This window comes from Homalodisca vitripennis, chromosome 7 (genome assembly GCF_021130785.1).
Source record: "Homalodisca vitripennis isolate AUS2020 chromosome 7, UT_GWSS_2.1, whole genome shotgun sequence".
Classification (NCBI taxonomy): Eukaryota; Metazoa; Arthropoda; class Insecta; order Hemiptera; family Cicadellidae; genus Homalodisca; species Homalodisca vitripennis.
The window spans coordinates 47805573-47821762 of record NC_060213.1 but is presented as its reverse complement, the minus strand read 5'-3'; positions in this window follow the sequence as shown (position 1 = coordinate 47821762).

The window sequence follows — 16190 nt, the reverse complement described above, 5'->3', positions numbered from 1 at the left end:
GTTTTAATGTTATAATACCAGACTTTTTATCAAGCATCGGGTCAGGGAATACACCCTTTTGAAAACCAAGCACTTTCTTGAGAAAAAACCTTTTGCACTAATGATACATTTTAGGGGACTTGGACAAAAAAAATTATTTTTAACATAAAATTTTTTTTATTTTTTTTTATTGTAGTTTGACATTTTCTGAATACAATGATATTAATATTATCACTCACAAAAATTTCTAAATGCTTCCAATAAATTTTTTAAGTTGCCTCTGCAAGGCCATTGACGGCTGTATCCAGTGTTGAGCTTTCTTATAGTGCTGATTTTACTGATTTATTATTTACTTACTCTTAGGTTTTGTTTCTCTATGACCTTAGCAGTTTTGACAGATATCTGCTTGTTTTGTTATTGTCAGTTGTTTGTAACCTAGCAACTTTGTTGTTCTGTCAATATTTTGTTATTATTGGAAGTTGACTCAGTGTTTATAGACTTTTATTTCAAAGTGATCTTTGATAATATAATGACTAGACCTAAAGGAATCTTTAAAAAAACGTACCAATAAAGGTAATAGGTTTTATAAAAGGTTACCTTCAGTTTCACCAGATGAAGACTCAACAGTTAGGCCTCGGCCTACTACTCCAAAAGTTGTAGTGCCACCCAGTTCTTCTGAGAAGAAATTAGGTAGTAGTGATGACCAAGGAAAGTCGAGTGAAGAAAAGAAGGAGAGCTCTTGAAGAGGAAGAGGTGAATGATGAACATTATGTTCCTGGAGGGTTTTAGAGCTCAAGTATTGTGAAAAATATACTTTTTATCTAAATTTTTTGGTTTTTTTGCGTTTTCCCGAAAATTTAGATTTTTCACACAAATGACCCGTTTTCTCTGAAAGTACTAAAGATAACAAGCTGAAATTTTTACAGGATGTTTAGTACTTATCTATGATGCTACTGATCTACAAAGAAACAATTATAACAAGTATTGACCTATTAGGCCTCATTTTACTGAAAAATAGTCTATATTTCAGGGTTATTTTGAACTCGCTAGATAAAAAATCATAACTTGGCCAAAACAGAAGTATAAGTTCATAAAAATAGATCAGCAGCTTTGTATAGGACTACATAGTAAGTGATAAAAATATCAGGTTGGTATCTTTATTACTTTCTAAGATAATGGGACACAAAAGTACCTAATTTAACATGGGTTTATATGGAGCGTTCAAGTCCCCTAATTGATTCATACCACAAGCTTATAAATAAATTATTTCCTTACACTAAGGTCCTAAATAAAATCTCTCCTTCAAAGTATACCAAAATTATACTGTTCATTGTAATAGAAATGTCCTTCGCTCACTTCCCGTAAAACCGGAGACATTTACGTTTGGATATTTGGATATCTTTTGAATATTTGAAGCGTAACGAATTTAAAATTAGACAGTAATGAATATGGACTATTCAAAACTCACTATTAACACATCAATTGAAGTAAAACTGTGAGGACTCGACTGCTTTGGTATAAAGAAGCACAATCGTAACAATTTACTCATTCTGTTCTCATAAATGCTATGAAACTACTTTATATTTACTTTAATGTATATTCGAGTATATGTCACAGCATTAAATTGCGAACATTTCAAAATTTAATTGTATTATAGCCGTCTGCATTAATTTACAATTGTGTATGTTCTAGTCTTGTAGTATTGAGCAGCGTTTCCCTTATATAGTATTTACTATTACACGGATGAACAAACTTAGCAGTCCGTAAAAGGTTCCTTAATTAACTTCTATATGGCCATGGGGTAAGCATCGAACTCTTACAAAAAGAGTCTGCTAACTAGCTCTACATTCTGAGTATATATGGCTCGAATTCTCAATAAAGTAAAATGTTTATATAAAACACTTTCACTTAATGCACACAACATCAGGAAATGTATATAAATATGTGATTCTTTTGATACTTAAAGTGGCTACCATGGGGTGTGTTCTATGATTGTCGTTAGTAACTTTTACATTTTTATGACCTAACACGAATTCTAATTATGATTTAGGCTCTTATTTTCAAATGATTTTACACAAATATTTTTAATCTTTATAGAAATATAAATTTAAAAATAATTATTATTTAAAGTTCTCTTTAGTTTAACCAGATTTTCGACAAACATAACTTTGATAGAATTAAAATACTTTGGAATTAAAATAATAGTCAGGATATTTATGTTTCAGGATTTGCTGTTGCTTTTAATAAATAATTTTTAAGTAGTGAAATAGGAATGGAATTCGATCAAAGCATACTGGAATTATGGTACTTTGGGATTATACCGACCACACCCAGACATGAATCGTTATTTCACATTTCGTTTCTACTGATTACTAGATTAGCGTAGAACAATATTTCGTCAATATAAAACAGGAATTGTCTTATCGCAAACCCCTCCCCATCCTCAGACAGAGGTCAAAGTCGAGCGTCTAGTAGATAACGTGATTGCAGTCTCGCCGCCCGTTCAGCTGGTGCATCGCTTTGTTGTACTTCCGTGTTTTACCTCTACATTTCTCCAAACACAAAAATTCAACAAAAACAATCATTTACCAAACTAAACTCTTTATTAAAAAAACACTAAAAACTTGTTTTTATTCTTGATCACATTCCGCCACCCAAAATGCGAGTGCCTCCGGCCATCAGCGCGGGCATTGACAGCACCTTCGGTGCTGCCTTGCGCTGATGTCGACGAAAGAAAAACATCCCTCGAGATAGTACCTATCAGTAAAATATCAAATTCTAGAGGGGCTAATCAGAAATATAAATTGAATTGTAATGGAAAGGCAATTATGTACCGTGCAAATCACGTGATGCCGCGCGGCCTGCCGTAATCAGGATTCTCGAGAAAGATAAGATAACAGCGATCACAATACCTGGAAATGCTTGTAAGTTTGTAATTTTGTAATTGAAGAGTTGTTTTTTCGTTCTATCATGTTTGTTTCTATAAATTTCTATTTTTGTGTTCTTCATACTAGTGTGGTCGGTATAATCCCAAAGTACCGGAATTATTTATATATAAATTGACTAATAAATATTTTTATTGACACAATGTAAAATTTGATACCATTAAAGTGAGCTACTCAAATGCAATCATTATTAAATATAATGCGCCAGTTTAAAGTAAAGAATCATTACTTTTATATTTTATAAATATATTACGCAAACCAATGACCAATCCGCAACTGTTACATGTTTCCATTACACGAAAACAAAGCTGTAATAGAACAGCAGACTGGACATATGTATTTGCATTTATATTGAAGGATCCCTGTCTGTTTTCTTCAGTTTTTCGGGTCTGATTGCAATATTTACTGTCAACTGGAGTCTATGTTTCGATTATAAAAGCTACAAATGTTAATATTTATTGCTGTAATAAAATAAAATACGACATATACTCATGTTACAATTTGTGAGTTTAAAAACCTACTCAATAAAATACAAGCTCGATTCTTACAGACACTAGAATCAGTAATCTGTCCTCTTATTGAGTTCCTAAGTAATTTTTCGGAATGTTGGAGTTCATAAGTGGACTTAAAGAGTTTAACATTATTTTTAGTTTTTATACATGTTTTAGAATTTTTATGTATCTATTTGATCGTAATGAAAGCAATATAGCTAAACATAATGCATCTAAATAACGCATTTACGTTTTGTCTAACAAAGTTTGGGTTACATACATTGGGTTAAATTCAATGTAATTCACTGTAATGTGGAAGCTCTTTTCAGGGTGGTCAGTGGCTAATCGATGTACGGGAGTTGTCACGATTGCCACTTTATACCCCGTTAGTAGTGTAATTTGGAAGCTCTTCTCGGGGCGGTCCGTGACTCATATATGTACTGGAGTTGTCTCCCTTGCCTCTTTATATCCCGTTTGAAGCGTAACGTAAAAGCTCTTCTCGGGGTAATTCTTGGTTCATCTATGTGCGAAAGCAGGCTCTATGGACTCTTAATCCGTTAGTAACGTGGAAACTCTTCTTGAGGTAGGCAGTGGCTAATCGATGTACGGGAGTTGTCACGATTGCCACTTTATACCCCGTTAGTAGTGTAATTTGGAAGCTCTTCTCGGGGCGGTCCGTGACTCATATATGTACTGGAGTTGTCTCCCTTGCCTCTTTATATCCCGTTTGAAGCGTAACGTAAAAAGCTCTTCTCGGGGTAATTCTTGGTTCATCTATGTGCGAAAGCAGGCTCTATGGACTCTTAATCCGTTAGTAACGTGGAAACTCTTCTTGAGGTAGGCAGTGGCTTATAAATGTACTGGAGTTAGCTCGATTGCCTCTGTTATGCTCCGTTAGTAGTGTAATTTGGAAGCTCTTCTCGGGGCGGTCCTTGACTCATCTATGTACTAGAGTTGTCTCGCTTGCCCCTTTATATCCCGTTTGAAGCGTAACGTAAAAGCTCTTCTTGGGGTATTGTTTGGTTCATCTATGTGCGAAAGCTGACTCTATGGACTCTTAATCCGTTAGTAACGTGGAAACTCTTCTTGAGGTGGTCAGTGGCTTATAAATGTACTGCAGTTATCTCGATTCCCTCTGTTATACTCCGTTAGTAGTGTAATGTGGAAGCTCTTTTCAGGGTGGTCAGTGGCTAATCGATGTACGGGAGTTGTCACGATTGCCACTTTATACCGCGTTAGTAGTGTAATTTGGAAGCTCTTCTCGGGGCGGTCCGTGACTCATATATGTACTGGAGTTGTCTCCCTTGCCTCTTTATATCCCGTTTGAAGCGTAACGTAAAAGCTCTTCTTGGGGTATTGTTTGGTTCATCTATGTGCGAAAGCTGACTCTATGGACTCTTAATCCGTTAGTAACGTGGAAACTCTTCTTGAGGTGGTCAGTGGCTTATAAATGTACTGCAGTTATCTCGATTCCCTCTGTTATACTCCGTTAGTAGTGTAATGTGGAAGCTCTTTTCAGGGTGGTCAGTGGCTAATCAATGTACGGGAGTTGTCACGATTGCCACTTTATACCCAGTTAGTAGTGTAATTTGGAAGCTCTTCTCGGGATGGTCCGTGATTCATCAATGTACGGGAGTTGTCTCGGTTGCCAATTTATATCCGGTTAGTAGTGTAACGTGGAAGCTCTTCTCGGGGTGGTCCGTGACTCATCAATGCACGGGAGTTCTCTCGATTACCACTTTATATCCTGTTAGTAGTGTAACGTGGAAGCTCTTCTCGGGGTGGTCCGTGACTCATCAATGCACGGGAGTTCTCTCGATTGCCACTTTATATGCTGTTAGTAGTGTAACGTGGAAGCTCTTCTCGGGGCGGTCCGTGGTTCATTAATGTACTAAGCTGTCTCCTTCGTCATTTAAAAAAAGTTTGTACTCAAAGAGAGGTTTCTTTGTCTACACATGGACATCTGTCGACTTCTGGAGACCCTGAAGATTTGAGTTGGATGTACCGCTCCGTGAGCTAATTATGAACCAAAATAACATCAGTGATTCAGGTTTGCTCTATATAAAATCTCCACCCAATTCAAAATCTAAATTACAATTGTGTTTGACCTTCAAGGAAAGGTATTCCATATCGAAATTTAAGGAAGATTGCCACACCTACCCCTTTATAATTTGCTCAATTAAATTTTAAGCTGATTGGTTCAATTTTTTTTGCTCGGTTTGAATTGTAATTAATCAGCTGAGCTGAAAATAAGTGGAATGACGTGTATTGAAATAATTTATTTATACAGTTAAAATTATATTTTAATCCATATGTACTTGTATATTGGCTATTGTATACAATTTCCCTTATATTATGAACGCAATACAGATTTTTAATATTGTTATAAATGTTTTCCCTTACTGTCAATCTGGGCTCTTCCCTCCAATATATCAGATTTTTATATAGCGTAATCTAATAGTTTACTGGTCTTTCGAGTCGGATGTAACTCTTTTTAATTTTTATTATTAACTAGTAAAAACATATTCACGACCCATGTACAAAGTTTTAATTTTAGGACGTCCTATGCCGCATATGGACAGAATATAGTACGATTTAAATCCGTCCATGTAGGACCTTTATTAGCTACAGGATATTTAATACTTTTAATAGTTGTTCTCTCATTTTAAATAACTTTAAATTGGCGTTCCTCAACATCAAAACTTGTACTCATATTTGGAGTATAAACTTACCGATAATAATATCACAGCTTTCTATATAATCTTTTTATTAGTTACATATTTTAAATATTATTGCACGATTTACTATTCAATAAATTTTGCACACACAGTATTGTTACTCTAAGAAAACACTATGACCCATCAAGTCATTTAAAGTGTACACCTAATATTTTTTCACAATATCATTCTGGGGAGTGAAATTTTGACTGCAGCTCACAAATGTTAAATATTAGAAATATTTCTAGAACATAATTTTGAGATTGTTTTAAACTTAATACTACAACTCTAAATTCCTATTAAAGGAGCATAAATTTTACTCAAATAGAGGGAAACCCTTCAAAAACAAAGCATTTTTAGTAATATAAATACCCGGCAGAGTATTAAGCTTTGTTAGTATATCACATGAAACAGTAAAAACGACAGAAAAAACTCAATTAAATGAAAGTAGGTGGTTTAAGTGGCTTGATAGCCTTCAGCTGTAACTAGTTACTGGTGTAATTGACTAAGAGGGCTTAAAAATAAATGCAGGTAACACATATAGTGTAAAAATAGGGTACAATATTTTCCGGCTAGATATAGCATTTTCAATTTTAAACATTCTAGGTCGAGATGTCCGTAATAAACCCTTTATGAATTCAATAAAACTATCATAGCAACTCCAAATTAAATAAAGCCTTAAGCGTATCTATTCACCACATTACTTCGGGCTAATATTAGATGATTTTTGTTAATGGGCAAATATTAGATGATTCAAACCCGTGTCCTTGTCACGGTAAAGTTAAATGGTAGGCACTCAGTTTCTAGTGATGGCTTTATAGAAATTCGTAATGATTGTCTGTTACAAAAAATTACAACACTAAATTTGCAGATTTAAACTCAACCCCTCCTTCCAAAAAATAATAAAATAATTACGAATAATTATGAACTACCACTGAAGGGTATAAATAATACCTGATAGACGACCCCCATGAAGTCGAGACTGAAGAGAATAACCGAGGTGATGTCACTGCGAAGGAGTCAGAACACAATTAACGTATTACATCCGAAGTAACGAAGGTGGAACACTGATTATTAATTAAATGTCAGCATTTTCCGTAGTATTGCGGCGAGTCATCTGAAACAATGAGAACAGGAATACACTCATCGGGATGGGGAGGGGTAAATAGCAGCCAGTCTCGACCTTGTTTGTTGACCTCAATGTTTGTTTACACCATTAATGTTTTTTGTCGATAATTAGATGAAATTTAGACGTATTCTAATGTATCCTTCCAGTATTTTAAGTAAGCTATAGTCTTACAGTAAGATATGTGAATACAGTATATAACCATATTTTGGTTAGATATTTTGAAAATATAACATTTTGAAATTTTTTTTTAGGCATTGGAGAAGATGCAACAAATTTGTCTAGCTACCAGTTTTTATGCCTTCAAGTTATTTTATAATTGAGTATCGCATACTATTAGTGCCATACAGCTATAGTATTTTAAATTATGTTACGATGATGGCACACATAATCAGAAACATAGCTGCACAGTTTAAGAGTTAATTTATATAACACAATATTATGTTCACATAACTAAATTAGTTTAAATTGTGTTAGGAGTTTGTAATACACCTTCAGCGACATATCTGCAATATTTTTTATTAGTCAACAATTGTGCAATACAACTCTACAACGTCACACAGCTGTTCTATTTGAAAGCTGTAAATTGTAATATATTATGATATCACCGTCACATAACTACAATTTTTTAATTTAGTTGTGATTGCGTAACCCACAATCAATGCTACACAGCTGCACTATTTTCTTCGTATGTCTTTATTATATTTTACAACAGTTCCTGGTATTGATATTTAACAAAATGGAAGTAAATAATCTCTTATATTTTGGATTATAAACAGTAAGATGTATGGTACTAATATTTGGGAAGAATGCCTAGTTCTGTCAGCCAATAAAAGTCACCCGGGCTTATAGCACAGTTTCTTGAGTGATCTTACTGGCACAGTTAAAAACTTTTAAGGTTAAAGTAACGTTCGTAAGACAAATTGTTCGCTTTATTAAAGCTCTGATAAGGACTTTTTAAGATAACGATTAAAACACTGGCTCTTAAGAAGATCAAAAGCTCCAAAGTAACTAACTAAAGAACTTTTACAAACTAAATACATTATTTAAAATATACATAGGATACTTATTACAACAATATGATGCTTCAGAATATGTTTGTACTTATCCATAAAATTCATTAATTTATGTTTATGAAACACACATGTAAAACTAAACCCCAGTTATATGATGATTATATTAGCTTACATGTTGGCAATCCTATCAGTCAACAATTCTCTGTTTGTGTTGGAACTACTGCAACTACGTTATTTGATTGCGTATTAATTTTATAAACATAAAACAAGTCTACACGTTTAGTTTTTTAAATAAAAAATTGAAGCTCAATTAAAAAAGTGTAATCTTTTATTAAATTTGTTGAAGCTCATTAAATAGTTAAAAATCATTTTTTAAACGTAGATACTAAGTATAAACTAGTATATCCGTAAATGTTTTGGTTTTAGATACATGTAGGAAGTTTATACCTATAAATTAAAAATATAAGTTATCTAAATAATATGAATATTTAAAATATTATTGTAAAATCTTTCAGTAAACTATCGACGGTCACAGGCTTTTGTTTTAGATTTGAGAAAAATAAAAAAAGGATTTCAAATAACAATGGTTTGGTGTCACCAAACCAAGCTTCAATACATATTAGTTCCAAAAACTGTAAATATTGTCATAGTAACATGTCAAGTTTATAATGATTGAATATTTAGTTGGTAGTTTGGCGGCTCATAAGGTTTTTTTATGTTTTAAATACAAGCAGTTGATTTTAATAAATATAGTTAATTAATATTCTAGGCTTCATAGGAATGGTTTCAAAACCTCAAAATTTCAACAACAACTAAATATGTATCATAAAACAAGTTCAACTTTTACTTACTTTTAAGTTAATAACTTTACACAAAATCATAATTATTTTACTTTTTCATTAAAAACTACTAAAATACGTTAGTTTATAGGTATAGTTTAAGTTTTAAGAGTGAACTTTTATTAATCCGTCATTGCCTGATTTTACTAAAATATTCATAAAATATCGGTTTTAACCGCAAACTGTCAAGACCCGAAGTAATTAATTATGGTGCTTTTGTTGTTTTGTTTATATGATCATAAGGTAAAGTTTTCTTTGTGTATGTGTTTATAATTACATGCTTAATTAAGCTTTAATAAATAATTCTTTTTAAATACATTTAACTAAATTACAGAGAAAACCTTTATTCGATTTTTTTTCAAATGAAACTAATAGATCTAAACCGTATGTTTTACCTCTTCATTTTGAAATATTTCAATTGTAGGTACGTGAAAGAAACAAACAATACTAATATAACGTACAAAATACTAAAGTAATTCGGTTGTCATAAAGAAATACACAGATTTTACACGATACAGAAAATTTTTGTCAACAAAACACAAACAATATAAGTTGTCACAACTAGTGCTGCCAATATAACGGTGAACAAACGAAATTGGGTATTCTTTATATATTGAAAGTTACAACTGTACATACGATAAATTAATTTATAAATTTAAATTTCCTCGTTATCTCGTTATCTATTCAATGATTTTTAAATTGATAAATACCTTTTAAAATGATTTACACCTAATTAAATTATATACTTATGAAAGGTTTAGCTTTAAAGCATAGAAACGATTAGATTTATTTATTTTAATTATTGACTTGCTTTTACGACTATAGAACATAGAGAGTCAGTTATGTCTTGGTAGTATTTTGGTTTTGTTTTATTAAAACTTAAAAAATATGAACAGTAGGAACTGTAACTTATGCACAGGCATTAGTAATACATTTAATATAACATTCAATAAACATCCAAATACAGTTGACAAAAGTCTTTTGCAATTAGGCTATGGTACTTAGGTAACGTTACATTTGTAACACTTTACTGTGTTTTCACATAATGTGCTTGTAATTATAAAACACATCAAGGCAGACACGGTGCATTCTGATAGTTCTGTCATGTTTGAATTGTAACACTTGGATGTGGTGTTATGTGTAAAGCGAAAAAGCAAATTACAGATTTTGTATTTGGGGAAAAAAAAGATAAACTGAGGCACTGGGAAGTAAAAGATGGTAACTGATATTCTGCTGAAATGTAAAACATGGTAACTAACATTTTGTAAAGTTGTGGTAAACGAATCCTACAATTTAGCATTAATCTTGCAGATTTATTCTTGCATGTATTAATAGTCTTTTTATATTTTCCCATTTTCTAACATTTTGGTGTTTTTCTTCGTAAAAGTTTCTACACACAATACCTTTCTGCCAAATATAATCGTTAAAAGAAAATACCTTGTCTGTACTTACCTTGCTTTTCATTCTAAACCCTGTTTTAATAAAACAACTTACCACGTTTTACATCAGAATAGGTCAACTATTAACGTGCTACCTGACACTTACCATAGTACGAGATTGTTCAAAGAAAACGGGAATTTGATTAAAAAACATGGGTTTTTATCATAATAAATGTATAACATAATAATATAAACACTTAGAATAACATTGTCAAAGTTTTATAACACATTACGCTTAGCCATCATATTTAATGTCCAAAACCTTACAAAAATATTATTATAGTAACTTCTCTGTAGTAAGTATGATACACTTCTGGCACATACTTCAATAAACTTAAACATCATTCTTTTTAGTTTTCGGAACAGGAATTGGCTTGCGGTAAAGAGACTGGAAAGGTGTGTTGAACTGTCGAATAAACATGTTTCCTGAAAGACGTCGCCCTCTTGGTCTGATAGAAATTGTTTCTGGTTCACCAAAATAGGTTTTTGAAACATTAATAGAGTCAGGGTTGGATGCAGAGATTTTAATTTTTTGTTGCAGAAGCAATGTACCCTACAGGACAGGTAAAAAACTCTTTCCGAGCACTGACTTTGAAAAAGTCTTCTTGAAGCATTCTGTAGATAAAAAAGTTTTTTTGAGGTTGCTGTAAAACTCTTCCCCAATCATCAGGACTATATATATATACTGTACATGATCTCTCACGAGGTTACCAACTCTCTAAAAATCCCGATCACATGGTAGCATGGTATGGCCCACCACAGGAAAGACATGTTCAACACTGTCCCTTACTCTTCCACTTACCAAAAGATGCAACCATAAAGAAACAAGAGACCAATTCTTGTTTTGCCCTCCGCAATTTTCAAATATAACTACAAGTCTTTGCATTTTATATCATGTTCAGTGAAGTGCTTCAAAACACAACTGGCAATTTCATCACTTCCACGGTTTGCCGTGGTCTCGTCCCAGTAAAAAAAAGAATCCTTTGTTTGCTGTGCAATCATGGATTCCTAAATTATAACAAAACAATTTTCTCTTGTAAAATGCAGGGTTGGTCGACAGTTTTGGTGTTAGTAGGGCCTGTTGTAGATCAAAAGTTGAAACCAGGGCCTCTTTATCCTGTGGAGCATCTGAAATGAATTTTTGTCCTGCTGCAGCTTTTACATGATGCCTACTGAGTTGAATGCCAAGGCTTTTTACTTTATCATCATCTTTTTCAAGTTTTACTTGTTCTATTTCAATGCGCATACAAACACAATCTTTGCAGGTGTCGCCTTTTGGCTGTTTAAAACCAATATTGTGTTCTTGTCTGAAAATTCTTCTGAACTTGTCAGATGATACTGGATTCTTGTTATTTGTAAAGCAGAATGCTTTATATTCCTCAAAACATTTAACAACAGTATATTCCATTGACATAAATTGTTTATATGGATTCTTATGGCGACTATATTGACATTCATATCTTGGCAGTTGCTCAATGACAGAAATAACTGTGTTTATGTCTTCTTCAGAGTATTTCTTTAAATGTTTCCTATGTTTCCCTCTCCTATCTAAGGGGCGGAGTCGAGGTGCCTTTTGTCTTTTTTGATACTAACAGCTCTAATCTCCCTCTATTTTTCTGCAAACCGTGTATATTGAGAAAGGCTGTTTTTCAGACTGTTATTTTAACACCTTCACACAAAATATTGTATGAAACACTAAATGACCTACGAGAAGGGCTGTCAGCTTGTTTAGTTTTTCTAGCAGTGGCGTGAGTGTCTATAAGTCCAAACAAGTAAGAATTTGAGTGTTGAAATCAACTCAATCACATCAATAGCATTGAACTCATCAAATTTATTGTCTGTGACAGTCTGACAGATTTTTATAAAACATCTAAGTCTACAGTTACAGTTAGGCCCAGGTTTTCTAGGAGATTTTGGTGGTCCTGTGCCTCTATAAGTCAAATAACTTTTACCTTCATTCTTGGCTTTCTTACTCCTCTCTTGCCTACTGAGACCCTTTTGTCTTCGTCTACCCTTCTTTGGAGAGACCTTGTTCACAACACGTCTTTTATTAGTTAGTCCTTCATTATCTATAGAGCTCCCTGACGAGTTGAACAAATCTCTTTATCCGCAAAGTTGTCTGAAGTAACAAGACTTGACTGTGAAGACTTACTTGGAACAGCCAACCATGTCATATTATCAGTACCATTAGAATCCTCGACCTGAAACAAAAGTTTCTTTAGATTCATAGTAATAAAATTCATTTATTTATTTAGTCAGTATATAAAGTTGACCTTTCATCTTTTGGAGGTTATTATGTTTTACTATATTTATATATCTAATGTTTTGACATTATATAATTACTTTAAAAATTTAAATTATGGAAACACTTACTACACTATTATGTAATATTCTTTAATCAATTTTGATGCAATCATATGCAGTGTAACAATTAGTGCTACAAAGAATTTTGAGTTTAATTTTCTTCTGTTAAACAAAATAAAAGGTGAAATTTTCTTGGTCCACGTAAAATAGGTTGCTTAAGAAATTATCAATAAAGTAAGACATTTAAATACTTTTATTAAAATATTGTTCTATATTGTCTCGATACAATATTTAAATAGTTCGGTGGATTTTTATAGTAGGCTATTTTCACTAGTGCCTGAACCTATTATGGTGTAAAGTATGGTAACTACCGCAGATACCAAGTTTTATTTCACTTTATTTTGAGTACCTTCACTATTGGATTAATACCAGATATTGCTAAATATGTGATTTTTCATGCCATTGATACCTCAGTCGAGTAAGAAAGCAGTTCCTAAGACATATTTCTAGTCTAAAACAACAAATTGTAAAAAGAATACGCTTAGACAAATTTACAAGCCATTTCATAAAGAGTATGGTAACTGCATCACATACCATGTTTTACACCCTAATAGGCCCAAAAATATGGAGATTAGTTCTTACCTGTTTAAATGTTATTTTCAGACTTTCTTGTGTAGATGCTTGCACGAGGAACGTAGCTTGGGTCTCTTTCTTCATTGTCACTCAAAGAAACATCCGAAACTTCTTCTAAAACATTAAGTTCATTTGAAATATCGATGCTAATAACAGAGAATAAATTCTTTCGAGCCGCCATCTTTGTTAGATACCTTGTTTTACAGTCAACCAGCTGACAGATACAAGAAAATACAATCAAAATTCCCCCGCTTAAAATTATTTCCCCTCCATAACAGCTGTTTTAGTGTCACTTGAATGGATTGAAAAATGTAATAGATACAAAACGCCAGTTTCACAAAAAATGTCAGATACCATGTTTTACTTCCCGTGAAAAATGTAGATACCATATTTTACTTCCAGTGCCTCAACTCTGCTTTAATTTATAGCAAAATTATATGAGTAAATTGGACTTATTGGATATATTTTTGAAATATTTTGATTGAAAAAGATTAAATAAATAGGAAAACGATTTTGTTGTAAATTAATTATGAATAATTATGTTTTATTTGTTTCGGTTTTATAATATTTATGATGTTTTATCAACAGGCAGTTTAGGATTTTAACAAAACTAAAAAATTAGACAAAAATGCAATTACCTGGTTATTAAAGAACTTTCATTGTAAATACAAAATATTAATAATGTTTTTTTTTTCAGTCAAATAAATACTTAAAAAACATTCACAGTATAAAGTATTGTAGGTTGAGAAACAAAATTTTAAAAATATATCGTAAATGTAAATGCTTTAATTTATTGAAAATCGAGAGTTATTATTGTAAAGCTATCTAATAATTCAGCTGGTTCAGTAACTTCTCTATCATCTTTGGTTTTGTGCAGTGTACTTTTATTATTTGTCATGATGACATTTAAATTTTTCAAATGAAGAGTACGCAGATATTATTTCATCATGGGTTTGCCAATGGAAATAGTCGTACAGCTGAACGTGAATATTACAGACGATTTCCTTACAGAAGAAAACTTACTCACGTAACATTTTCACTCAATAACTAACTAACAAATGGATCTTTACCAACCGTTAGTTGTTCAAGAGACCTTTCTGTAAGACAGTCTGTACGCGAACAAGATAATATCGTTGACATGATGCAAAGCAGTCCTCAGCTTTATCCATATCACTTACAAAGAGTTCGATCTTCATCTATGTGACAGTGCATTAAGTTTACAATTTTGTCAATGGGTGTTAGAAGATCGAAGTAATGTAAGAAGTATTTTATTTACGGAAGATTCCATGTTTACAATATACCGAATTCTAAATTTTTAAAAGTTGTCGGTGGTGAACTTGAAATTCAAAAACAGTTGAAGAGAACTTTCAAATTAGATATTCAATAAATGTATGGTGTTTTATAATTGTAGATAATTTATTTGGCCAATTTTAGAAAAAAACCCTTCTTGCTGGTCTTGTGAAAAAAGACCTTTTAGAGAATCAACTGCAAGTGCTACTTAAAGATGTACCACTTCAAAGAAGACATCAAACGATATTCAAACATGATGGTGCATCGGCACATTATTTACAAAATGTAAGAGGTAAGTTTTCTCTAATACTTGCAGATAAGTTTTCCAGGCAGATGTTGATCGAGTTGGATCTCCTAAATCCCCTACTCTAAATCCCTTAAACTTTTAAACTCTTGAGAATTATTTAAAAACAACGGTGATTCTATCATAAAAGCTACGCGTGGTTTCGTTAAATGTACTATATTGTACAAAAATTATAAAATAAATCATTTTTAACACCAATTGAAAATTATGAAAATTTAAGAAAAATTTTAGCAAAGTTCAGCAAATAAAATATTTTATTTTTACGAGGAATGTTTATTCAATAAACAGATATTGAATTTTTTGTATTCGTATGTGTTTATGTAATGAAACATGAACTTGTGTTTAATTATTATTAGCCTATTTTAGACATTTCTCTTAGGATTTAAATTTTCAAAAAGTTTGGAATAAACAAATAATTGCTTGTTTATAACTCATTTTATGAAGTTAATGTACTCAAAATTTAAATAAAGCATGTTATTTGATACCAAATATTTGATATATTGTCTGATAATTTATATATTTATATATATATATATATATATATATATATATATATATTGGGCTCTTGGGGTTTCAGGGTCATGTTCAGTGAAGCTATGTGGGAATGTTTAATAATTGTTACCTTGAGGACAGACGAAAAAGCACTAGTCTCTATATCATCCATACAAAATATACCTGAAAATTAAGACTGTGAAGTCACTGCCTTTTATAAGGCTCAAAATAAATGTATAAATAACTATTTGGAAAAAGGAATTTGCTACGTAAAGTAAGGAAAAGGAATTACGATTAACTTTGTATTTACTACATGGTTAATGTAATTCTTACAGCACACATGTCAATTTCATTTTTAAACGTAGAATCTTACATTTTTTGTTTAAAAATTGGATTTGATTGACCTGATTGATAAAAGTTATAATAATATTACTATTAGTTTTATTGATAATAAAACCACTGTAGTACTGTCATATGTTATGTCATGCATTTTATTGTAATTTGAAAGCAAACAGTGTGAAAAAGCTGTGTTTTTATTCCAGTGTGGAGAGAATCACGTTAAATATTAGTACAGAACTATATAGAATATTATTTACAATCAATATTTCACTTATT